The sequence below is a fragment of the Chlorocebus sabaeus genome, chromosome X, assembly GCF_047675955.1.
Source record: "Chlorocebus sabaeus isolate Y175 chromosome X, mChlSab1.0.hap1, whole genome shotgun sequence".
NCBI classification, from domain to species: Eukaryota; Metazoa; Chordata; class Mammalia; order Primates; family Cercopithecidae; genus Chlorocebus; species Chlorocebus sabaeus.
Window position 1 is genome coordinate 24539929 of NC_132933.1, and position 12579 is coordinate 24552507.

The 12579-nt window shown below is 41.7% G+C and overlaps 1 long non-coding RNA gene across 1 annotated transcript in view; it reads left to right on the forward strand.

The window, feature by feature from the left end:
- Positions 1–12579, forward strand: part of LOC103232525 (uncharacterized) — a 171628-nt gene that overhangs the window by 17524 nt on the left and 141525 nt on the right. Inside the window, exon 2 of the long non-coding RNA XR_005237501.2 lies at positions 3741–3851. This is a non-coding gene — a long non-coding RNA (uncharacterized lncRNA). The remainder of the gene's footprint in view (positions 1–3740; positions 3852–12579) is intronic.

Sequence of the window (12579 nt, forward strand, 5' to 3'; positions counted from 1 at the left end):
ACTGTCACTTACTAGCTGAGTGACCTCAGGAAAATTCTTTAAACCTTCTGTGCCTCAGTTTCTTCATTTGTAAAATGGGGATAATAATACCTACCTCAAGTATAAAGCATGTGAATGGCATGTTGTTCATAATAAGTGCCTTCAAAGTGTTAGCTATTAGCTCTTAATTGGCATACAGATACAGAAGTTAGCTGAAAGATCAAATGTCACCTTTAGCACAGATACAACTGAAGTGGAGATTATGGATTTAGATCTTCAGCCAAATGGGTGTACTAATACGTCACCCCTGATCAGTTTACCCATCCAGTCATTGACCCATCTGTACAACTGTAGGTCTTCTCCATAGAAGTTGGTTTCTTTCCTGTTTGGCATAGAATGTGGGCATTTTGTGGATAAGATGGCTCTAGAAAGTGAGAAACTCAGAAGGGGCCAAGTCAAAGACACTCACTTTTTTCTTTGAAACTTACTAAATAAAATAATTCACTTTTCCTACTATGGTGAGGAGTAAATGAAGAGTAGGGAAGGTAGGAGTATTTTTCTAGTGGAGCTCTCTTTCCATGTATATATGAGGCAAAAAATGAAGGTTCACCCTCTAAGGAGAACACTAGGGAAAGAAGAAAAAACAAACTATCATTTAAAACACCATCATTTCATACCCCAAAAGTAGAAAGGACATAATCTCAGAGTGAAGCAAAGTCCTTTAATATATTTAGCTTTCTACCACATTGCCCTTATTGTTTTACAGACCTGAAAGATTTCATTAGGATTTTGCACAAGTCCCTGAAACTGGCCTTTGGGAGCCACTGAAATAGATGACTTTTCAGATCCTTCTAACCATGAGATGTTTTAATTCTATGATAGAATTTCATTTGTACGTGGACCACAGAAGAGAACCAAGGGACTGGACCTAGGTCAAGGGACAGGCAGATCCTGAAAATGTGTTTGTAAAAGGGTTGACAGTCAGACCCAGAGCAGAGTACTTTTTCTCCTTGGAATTCTTAATCATATTTCCCAACTGTCAGTATGGAGAAAAATTTATCTAAAAAGACCAGAGGGTTATCGTGAGGAGAACTCGATGTTAAACCTCTGTGCCCAATCTTGAGCTTTGGGCTCTCCATTGCCAGCCTGTGCACCATAATAGTTGGAAGAAAAGACAGAAATGCCAGTTTTGGCATCTCTCTCAGTAATAACATTTCAAATGTCTTCGCTTTTTTTGTCTTAACATTTTATTACCAGCTTGTAGTTCTTCTCATCCCACGTGTGGTCCCACATTCCCCCTTGTGAACTGATGAAGCTACGTTGCAGAAAATTGAAATAGAAAACCACATATCCAGGGCGATTTATCATTAATGTGAAATTCTATCCAAACCTGAAAGTCAAGGAACAGGAATCCCAAGCTGTTTCAAAATTCATATTACAAGACAGACAATCAGATGCCCCAAACCACAACATCTTGTACTCTATTAATCGTACACTGACAGAGCCCTTTGGTTGCATTTGTATTTCCAAATAAATACAAACATATGTCACCATTTTTTATTGATTTTGTAATTTCCTAGGAAGGAAACGCTGTTAAATTATAATAAACGGTGTCAACTAAAACAAATAGTGCAAAACCCATTAAGAAGGCATTTGTTGCAGAACTTGGTTTGATTTGTTGGCGTCAGTTGAAATCATGTCAAAATCATGTCTCTGGAAACCAAATAAAAATTTGTTTGCAAATTTGTCTGTGGCAAGCATTTCTAGCACATAAAAATCCTTAAGAATCAATATGGTTTTATTCAGTATGCAAATGTATTGAAAAGCATTATGGCAAAAATTCCATTACTGAATTATATGATAGTGTTAGTGAATTAATAAATAATAATAGATGATAAATAATATAGGGACTGAACTAGATAATACATTTATGAAGAAGTAGAGGGAGAAAAAGATTAAAGGGATAGTCTTGGGAGAAGATCAATTTTCAGATAAGCTAAAATAACATTTTATATTCAGAAAATTAATGGAGTTAAGTCCTGTAACTCACAAAGTCCAGTTGAAGTAAATTTCACTGCAGACTGTAAAAAGGAAAGGAGATGGAAATTGCCTAGTTCTGAAGTGATAACCATTGGAGTTCTAATATGAATCAGTCTGCATCTATGATTTGCATGACTGTGTTTGCCTTCCAGGTAATTGGGAATTTAATTGCTATCGGGATAAAATTCGAGTATTATTTGCAAATTATATCAATGCAATGTATCCCAATGTGCGTTTTTGAGAGTGATTGTAATTAGGCAAATGGAAGGGCTGCAGTTGGTGCTGGACTTCAGTATAGAACTTAAAAAGAGCTTATCTTCAGCATACTCCAGATTCTCTTCTGCTACTACCCTCTTGTTCCTCACCTTACAGTGGTGTTCGAACTGCATCTGACCTTTTTGTCCCTCTCTCTGTTTCCTCCTCACACTGAAACAGACCCCTTCTAATCTCATTCCTGATATGTTTAAAGGAGCTCGTTAATGTCTTTATCCCTTATCTCTCCCAGATACTTTCTTTCTCTTTTTGCAAAGTAAAAAAATACAAAACCCAAGCTGAATCTCAACCACCATCTACTATCACCATAGTTTTATAAAAAGAAGGGTGCTTTAATGCCTCCCAGCCCCCAGGACATCATCTCAGGAAGGACATCATCTCAGAAAAATAGACAGCTTTTAACTGAATACATTTAGCTTTTTGACAAACTCTCATTACATTGACCTTATTTTTCTAATTTATTTTTTAAAAGCCAAATTTTATCACAGCCCAGCACTATTTTGTAAACTGATGTCTGAAAACTGCTGTGATGTTGCAAAGGGAAGGAGTACTGATTTTTTGTGGTGGGGTAAAGTATAGTTATGGAACAAAGCAGGATGAAGCTAGGAGGTTCATCTTAGAGATCAGACAGTAGCAACAGGCTCTGGGGTAAAGTAGAAAGAATACATGGAATATAGGGACGACAAGTAAGGCTATATCGGTGGGGAAGCATATTGGAGAGGGTTACAAGGACTTTACAAACATGGCTACTCAAGGGGAAATGACAATAGGTTCTTCCCATGGCTCTTACAACCTCCTTGACATGAATGGTTAGAATTGTAGGACTTTGTACGGTGTGGCTGGCCTTTTGCTGGCCATGTCACACTGTGCAGCCAGCTTCCTTGCTGCAGTGATTGGATATTGCAATTCCCCTTCCTCTGTAAGCACCACTGATATAAGCCCATTTTGGGTTGGCAAGACAGCATTTTTTATTGATTTGAATTCTGCAAAGTGTTCTGTAAGCAAAGTCTTCTAGAATCAGGGAGAGCAAAGTTGCTGAATTATGCATATGTTATATGTACATAGTATATTTGTACGCGTGTGTGTATTCCAACTTCTAAAACAGATTATACCAGTTTCTTTTTTTTTCCTTTGCAAAAAATAAAAATAAAAAAAATAAAAGACCAAAAGAGCTCAATCAAAGCTTCAACTAAGTGGTGTCAGGGTTCCAGCTTTGGGGTTGTTAGAAGCATCCTGAGGAAAAATTCAACAGAACAATGCCCTGTTGTTACTTGTGAGTGAAATCTACAGACCATCAGAGGGAGTACTTTAGCTGCTGTGAAAGGGCTCAGAGGGAGCCAGATAATAAATGTACAACAATCCAATGTCAGAAATGATCACTATTGCAAAATGAGACTGAAAGCCTTTTTTTTTTTTTTTTTTTTTTTTTTTTTTTTTTTTTTTTTTAGCAATTTATACAGATGAAGTCCCAACTCTGGCCACCAATATTAGCTGGATAATTCTTTGAATCTGGCTAATGTGGAATCTTGCAAGGACAAAGAGGATTTGCTCATGAACTGGTAAGAGAGGTACTGGTCATGCATGCTTAAATGTGCTAATAGTTCTGGTCTTTAATGGTACCAACTTAATGAAGATGATGTTATGCATTTTTAATTGTTCGCCTATGATTCGACATTAGCCATGCCTTTCTAATATGAAGATTTGTTGGCCAGAACTGACATTAGCTGAAAATGGATCTTTAACTTGTCAGTTCCTCCCACATCTTCCTTGCCTTTGTTTTCCCTCGTGCCTTTCAACTGAATTGATGAGCCCTATTTGCAGACCCAGATCACCCCCTAACCCTGTCCTAAATTGATGTTTAAAATGGCAGAAAATATATCAACAACCTCAGACTAATTTAACAGGGCTTGAAACACTGAGCCGGGAGTGAGCTTTGTGCGTTCATTACACCCCTGAATTGCAGTGCTCCTCGCCCCCTTTCTAGGTTACTTTTGCTCTGTTCTCCCACTGTGCAGTTTGTCCGGTAATTTGGCCTTGTTTCCCTCTAGGACTAACTCCCCATGCAGAACCTTGCCTAACTCCTGCCAAACTTTTCTTCCTAGACTCTGCCCTAGCCCATTTCTTTGATACCTTATCAGTTGGCAAGATATGGACATATCATGATGATGATGCACACTGTGCTTCACTTCTGGGTTGAAACCTTTCTAGAAGTTCTTGTTATTGAGTTGGCTCTCCTCCCTCTGACTATTATTTGAGGCTATAAACACTGCTCTAGGTATTCCCAACTGTCCTGGCTGAGATCCTGCTCTGCAAACTGTGGTCAGATTCCCTCAAAACCTATTCTAGTTAATGGGTCTTTGCTTGGTCCAACTTCCTCTCCCCTCATGCATTGTGGCTGAATCCATCTATGATTTGTCTTTGTAGTTGATGTGAAGGTTTCTGCAAAAAGCTCTATCTCCAAAGTCTCCATCTATGATACCTGAAATTTCTTGCTATTAGAGATTCAGTACTTTGACATAGGATATTGTCTATGGGTAATGTCTGTAAGAATGCATATATTCCAGGTGTCTCAGGGTGTTCTAGGTTAAGCTGTGGTAATGAGTAAACCCAAATATGTAATAGCTCAATATAATAGTTTATTTCTTGCTCACATAGCAATCCTGTGTGGGTTCTCAAGTCAGCACGGTGGTTCTCCTCCCCACAGTCATTTTGAGATTCAGCTTTTCCCCATTTTGTGGCCCCTCAATTCCCTAGGGCCTCATTGGCATCTATACACAGCTGGTGGAAGAAAAGAGCCAGACTGGAGTAAGACCCTTTTCTTAAAAGCTTTGACCTGAAGGTGGCGCCCTGTACGTATTCTCACATGCCATTGGTCAAAATTCAATCACATGTTCACATCTAATTGCAACGGAGGCTGGGGAATGTAGTCTAGTCATTTTGCCAGGAAAAATATGGGAGAATAGATTTAGGAGGACAGCTAACAGTTGCTGCCATACCAAATAGGGATAACATGCTAACTCGTTTTCAGTCTTTAATGCCCTAACACAGTTTGGCTAATTAAATTGCTAATATCTTGGAAAACAGATGACGAAATAACAGGATATGAGCTAGGTCAGGAGAACAAAGTAGAGGAGTGTAGAGAATACATAGCCAAACAGTTCGTTGAATGGAAAGGTCAGATTTCCTTGAGGTGAAAAATTTGCAGAGATAGTGAGAGGTGACAACGTGCTAGCAGCCCTAGCTCGCTCTTGGCGCCTCCTCAGCCTCGTGTCTGCTCCGGCCGCACTTGAGGAGCCCTTCAGCCTGCCGCTGCGCTGTGGGGGCCCCTCTCTGGGGCTGGCCAAGGCTGGAACCGGCTCCCTCTGCTCACGGGGAGGTATGGAGGGGGAGGTGCGGGAGGGAGCCGGGGCTGTGCAGGGCACTTGCAGGCCAGTGCGGGTTCCGGGTGGGCACGGGCTCCAAGGTCCCGCAGCCGGCGCCTGCTGGGCTTGATCAGGGAAGAGCTCCCTCTGGACTGCCGGACTGCCCGGGCTAGGAGCCGCAAAGTCCCACAGGGAGTGCCAATGAGGAGTAAAGCTGGCTGGGCTTCTGGGAGGGGCGGTTACTTGGAGAACTTTTCTATCTAAAGGATTGTAAATGCACCAATCAGTGCTCCATGTCTAACTAATCTGGTGGGGACTTGGAGAACTTTTGTGTCTAGCTAAAGGATTGTAAACACACCAATCAGCACTCTGTGTCTAGCTAAAGGATTGTAAACACACCAATCAGCACTCTGTGAAAATGGACCAATCAGCTCTCTGTAAAATGGACCAATCAGCAAGATGTGGGTGGGGCCAGATAAGGGAATAAAAGCAGGCCACCAGAGCCAGCAGGGGCAACCTGCTCCAGTCCCTTTCCAGCCTGTGGTGGCTTTGTTCTTTCCCTCTTCCCAATAAATCTTGCTGTTGCTCACTCTTCGGGTCTGCACTGTTTTTATGAGCTGTAACACTGCGAAGGTCTGCAGCTTCACTCCTGAAGCCAGCAAGACAACGAACCCACCAGGAGGGACGAACAACGCTGGATGGGAAGAATGAACAACTCTGGATGTGCCACCTTTATGAACTGTAACACTCACTGTGAAGGTCTGCAGCTTCACTCCTGAGGCCAGTGAGACCACGAACCCACTGGAAGGAATGAACAACTCCAGACGTGCCACCTTTAAGAGCTGTGACACTCACGGCAAAGGTCTGCAGCTTCACTCCTGAAGTCAGCGAGACCATGAACCCACCAGAAGTTAGAAACTCTGGACACATCTGAACGTCTGAAGGAACAAACTCTGGACACACCATCTTTAAGAACTGTGTAACACTCACCACAAGGGTCCGTGGCTTTATTCTCAAAGTCAGCGAGACCAAGAACCCACCAATTCTGGACACAATAGGACTCTTATAAAGTCAGGGGTCAGGCTGGGCACAGTGGCTCATGCCTGTAATCCCAGCATTTTCGGAGGCCGAGGCTGGTGGATCACTTGAGCCCAAGAGTTTGGGACCAACCTTGGTGACATGGTGAAACCGCATCTCTACTAAAAATACAAAAATCAGTCGGGCATGGTGGTGCCTGCTTGTAGTTACTATAGAGGCTAAGGTGGGAGGATTGCTTGAGCCTGGGAGGTGGAGTCTGCAGTGAGCCATGATTGTACCACTGCACTCCAGCCTGGATGACAGAGCAAGACTCTGTTGGAAGAAAGAGAGAGAGAGAGAGACAGAGAGAGAGAGAGAGAGAGAAAGAAAAAGAAAAGAAAGAAAGAAAAAGAAAGAAAGAAAGATCGGTCAATATGAGGGTACTGGGAACAGGAGAGACAAGGGGATGGAAACAAAGTAAAGATGAAAAGGGTGTCTCAGTTTGTTTCACGTTAGCCCTGCTTTTACACCCAAAATGCTTCCCTGGTAAGGGTCTTCAAAATGTGAATAATCCAGCGTTGTATTTAGTTCTGTGTCATCTATCTTTGTGAAAGAGAGGGAGACAAATACTCCCAGAGCCTAGGTTCTTAGTGTATTCCACCAGGTTCCTGATCTTATAAGATTTTTCAACTTAGTACAAAACCAGAAGAATTAAAATCCCATCAATTTCACCATTCTTTGGTCTTTGCTCAGGTCACAATGAAAGGATAGTTTTCTTAGAGCTATTCCTTTGGTGTTAGGTTACCCACTGGGAGCCTTATTATATATGAGGCAAAATCTCTTCATATAGGAATGGGTTCTGTTTCCTGTTAGACATGCCACGTTACACAAACAAGGACTGACCCCTAGTTCATTTATGTCTTCTTTTCTTCCACAGCCCTACAGACTGTGAGAGATTGACCCATGCTGGTGACTGACCAACACATCCTTAGCTAGCTGGGTCAGAGCATGAGTTGGTTCAGAAGGGGACAGGGAGGTGAGTGGGAAGCTGGAGGTTGCCAAGCAATGAACCTCAGATGTTATCTGCAGAGCTGTTAATGGGGCTGAATCTGATTTGTGTTTAGCCTGTAAGCACTTTGCAAAGGTAGATGGGAGGCAAAGGTCTGGAGATGCAGAGGCATAGAAACCATGGAGTTTGCTTTTTAGCTTGTGTCCTGGATATGTTCACTGGGCAGCAAAAAAGAATCACTGAAGGTGGAGAGTCATGGGCAGTCAATCCATTCTGGATGAATAGATTTCTAAGGGTCTCAGGGCCTCATTAGTATAGACAGTTATCCATGTAATGTGATGTGAGGCGTGCTCCAAAATATCATTTTCTTGCAATGCCTGAAATCCCATCATTAAAGATCACCCTTTGAAAACCTTGCAAAGCAATTATAATAACTAAGTTTATTTAATAAGAAATTATGTAGCACTTACTATACACTAGACACTATTCTAAAGGCTTTATAGATATTAACACACTTATTCCTTGTAACAACCCTATGAGGAAGGTACTATGTTTAGTATCCTCATTTTACAGATGAGGAAACAGAGAGAGAGAGAGAGAGCGAGAGCGAGCGAGAGAGAGAGACCCAAGAACACACAGCTAGTGAATGGCAGAGCCAATATTACAAACCCAGGCAGACTGGCTCCAGAGTCTGTACTTTTAACCATTATTCTACACTGCCTTTTATATCATAGTATGTTACATTGAATTGGGGGAAGTGTAACCCATTCTAGCAGAAATTTATTAACCTAACCATACTATTACCCCTTCCACCTAGTAAAGAGCAGCAAGACTCTGAATGATTTGCAGGGAAGAGGCATAAGGGGTCCTGATGAGACTACTGCGGGAAGGAGGGTATCAGGATGAGGGTATTGTTAAAGGGTTAGATCCCCTAGCACTTAGTCTCCCTAAACATGCATCACTCAAGGAAAAGTGCTTTTATCTCTATCTTCTACTTTGTATGAATTGGAGACAGGGTCTCACTCTGTTGCCCAGGCTGGAGTGCAGTAGCGTGATCATAGACCACTGCAACCTCAACCTCCCGGGCCCAAGCGATCCTCCTACCTCAGCTGCTCAAGTAGCTGGGACCACAGGGACACGCCATCATGCTCAAATAATTTTTTTTTTTTTTTTTCTAGAGACAACGTTTCCCTATGTTCCCCAGGCTGGTCTTGAACTTCTGGGTTCAAGTGATCCTCCTGCCTCGGTCTCCCAAAGTGCTAGGATTACAGGCATAAGCCACTATGCCTCGCCTCATTTCTTTTCTAAAAGACTGTATTTAGTATGCTCAGAGGTGGTATAGGCTGAACATGACACTAGGTGGACTCCCATCTACTCAGAGAAGAAAGAATGGTTTGGGCTGATTGGGAATCCATGGGCAACCATCTGAAAACCATTTTCTGTTCTGTAGTTGAAGTTAGTGCATCTTGCTGTCCCAGGATAGCTCCATGGAGGCTGCTCTGACAGGATTACTTCCTCTTGCCTGACTTTTCCATGGATAATTTGGTACTGGACACTGCTCTCTGATCACGCAGAGCTCCTGTTAGCTTTTTCCCATCTAACTTCTTCCTTACACCATTGAAAAAGGGCCACTGTTGTCTCTGCAGAATATTTTCACCTGATATCACATAGCCCATGACTTTCAGTCTATAGCTGGCTCTTTTACACTCCCTATCTGTGCCTCTTCAAATCTTCAATTCTTGTATTAGACCAAGCTTGTCCAACCTGTGGTTCAACACAAATTCGTAAACTATCTTAAAACATTATGAGATTTTATTGTGATTGTTTTTAGCTCATCAGCTATGGTTAGTGTTAGTGTATTTTATGTGTGGCCCAAGACAATGCTTATTCTTCCAATGTGGCCCAGGGAAGCCAGATGTTTGGATACCCCTGTATTAGAATATATGTCTCACTAGGTGTTCCAGAGGAATATCTGGTGGAAAAGGAGAGGGGCATGATGATTTTGGTGGGTATTACCTCACCAGTCTTTGTCCCTGGAGCAACTTTCATGGCTAGATACTATAACTAAGTTAGTTAGCAGAAATCTAAGCACCTACAACGTGCAGGATGCTGGATAACCACTGCATGCCCTAGGCAATCTGAGCTAACCTACCTTGGTCATTAAGTTCTCTTCTAGAAAAAGAACAAATAGCGTTATCTTGACTGACAGACTTTTCATTCCCTGAGCATAACTGAGGATCCAGCTTCTACACTTTGGCGCTGAGCTCGTTGTCTTCATAATTAATGCTAAAAAGAGCAGATTTGGAAAGAACACAGGAACAAGAGGCTTTGTCTCCAGAGGGAGCCTTAGAAGTGGACTTGGTGCTTTTCCCCCCACACCATTAATCCCCTATGGTCACATGCAGGCAATACAAATGCCCTCCTCAGGCCCTCAGGTTCATTTTCACCATAAGACAATTGACCTATCGCCACAGTGAGGAGCAAAGCCTCAAACAAAGCAGCTGCCGAAAGGACTTTGTCAAGCTGGAAATGAATTATTAATATGGCTCTGAAAAGGAACAGCATTGGAAACCAGGCTCTTTATTATTTACATTAATGAGCTGGAAGACGATGCAGTGAGCAAAATCCCAAGTTTGGAGAATGCTACATTCTGAAGGGCAACAATGAGTGAAGAAACAATGAAATCGAACAAATGTAAATTCAGACTACTGTCTCTGAACAAAAAGCGCAAAGAGGGAGTGTTTTCAGAGCAGGAAAGGGCTAACGCAGGGCGGCAAGTCATTACTGAAATTCCCTACCGTCAGTTTGTTTGAGAATGAAGCTCAGACTTAGGAAGGCAAGAAAAAAAAAAAAAAAAGCCTCAGATTGCCTGCTGGACAGACACAATGCTATACACCTATCAAAGGAGGCGGCATTATCGCTATTAGAGATGTGTGCCCCAGTACAATATGCCATTCGTTTCTTATCTAGGTTGAACGGGAAAGTCAATTATTCTAATACAATATCATATTCTGCTCCTCAGAGAGATTCCGAGTCTTCACAGCTTGATTGGCAGAGGAGTGTGTGTGTGTGAAGGCTTTCTGTATACTCTCTAATGCTAATTGCTTTCTTTTTGCTACATACAGAGCCGTGTTTCCCACCAATACCCTGCCCCACTCCGCATCATCATAAATGATCTTTTGATTAACCTTCTCTTTTTTTCACTCCAGCTATATCGTCTAAATATTTCTCCCTGTTAGCCCCAGCCTGGCAATGCCAGAATTGATGTCTGCCTTCAGAGGAAGCATAACAATCTCCTAAGATGAGAGATGCAACAACATTTTGCGCCATTAAATTAGATCCTTCCCCAGATGGGTATTTCTGTTTTATCTGAATTGTACTTTATCCTATTATATCTCTTGGTTGCTGGAAATTTGGTCACTTACCTTCCTCTGCATTTCTGCCTTTTAGAGAGCTCCCAACTTCCGCCTCTTTTTGTCTTCAAGCATTTGTGGCCTTTTGGTTACTGGTTGTTTATCAGGCCTTGGACCCACTAGTTGCCTTCATTTTTCCTGCCCTCCTTTGCTCTGACTCTAGCTTGCCTACTTGGCCTAGTCCCATTACCAGCTCTGATTTCTAGAACCTGCATAATCTCTATCAAATTTCCTTACTTATCTGGGCTGCCTTCTCTCCTAGGTACTACTTTGACCTGCTACAATCAATACTTTGGAATGATGCTATTATGGGGACTTTTCCTTGTACAACACCGTACCATTTCTTGCTAGTAAGGCTTTGGGTCAATTTGGGGAGAGAGAGGAGGATGGCTGAGGGGTGTGTGTGTGTGTAGCCATTTTGGAAGTTACTTTGAATACTTTTTGTTAAACTATTGCAACAAGATGGGACATTTTAAAATAATCTTAAACAGTGTCAATAATATTGGTTTACAGTAATAGACTTGGGCTGCAGCTATCCTAATCCTGAATTTTGCATCAGAAAGGCCTTTGGCAATATTGAAGAAAGATTTGATTTGATTTAGCTGCTCCTATTAGTGAAGCATAATATAGTGCATATGCATATGTTTTTCTTGAAGTAGCAACAGTTATGGATGATCGTAAATGATCTTTGGCATTTTAGACTTTAAAAATTGCTTTCAAATATATTATCCTGTTTAATCCTTTTATTAGGTTGAACCATGTGAAGCTGCTGATATTTGAGCATTTTGACCTACAAAAATGAAATGGCAGTTTCATACAGCTCACTCTAATAGTTTACAGATGAGCAAATTGAGGCTTAGCAAGATGAAGTGGCTTCTCCAAGGTCATTCATTTCCACACTAAGTAGTAGAGCTGGGGCTCAAATTCTCCAGTCTCACTCTCATTTTCTCCCTTGCTCTGTACCTTTGTTGCAAGTTCAAGATTCTCTAAAAAGCACTGGCCACAAATTCCAGAGTTGAAGTACAAGTTTTTACGTATAGTGACCCACTGGAATAAATGATTTTGAAATGCTGCTGGATATTTTAAGAATAGTCTTAAAAACCTCAAAATGGCAAAGAAAAAATAATAAATCATCACACAAATAGTAATATCCTAGCTGTGTGTTCTCTGGTTTGGAATATGACAGTATCTGCATATCTGTCTCACTCTTATTTATCTCTTGATCCCTATCTTTTAAAACAATTTATTTGCTATGTCTTTTTTTCTCATCTTCTCTCCTTACTGCCTCCCACCGTCCTGGCCCCTGCCATTTATTTGTTTTGAGCTTAAGCTCTTGAGCATCCTTCTTTCTTTTTTTTTTTTTTTTTTTTTTTTTTTTTTTTTTTTTTTGAGACGGAGTCTTGCTCTGCCGCCCAGGCTGGAGTGCAGTGGCCGGATCTCAGCTCACTGCAAGCTCCGCCTCCCGGGTTCACGCCATTCTCCTGCC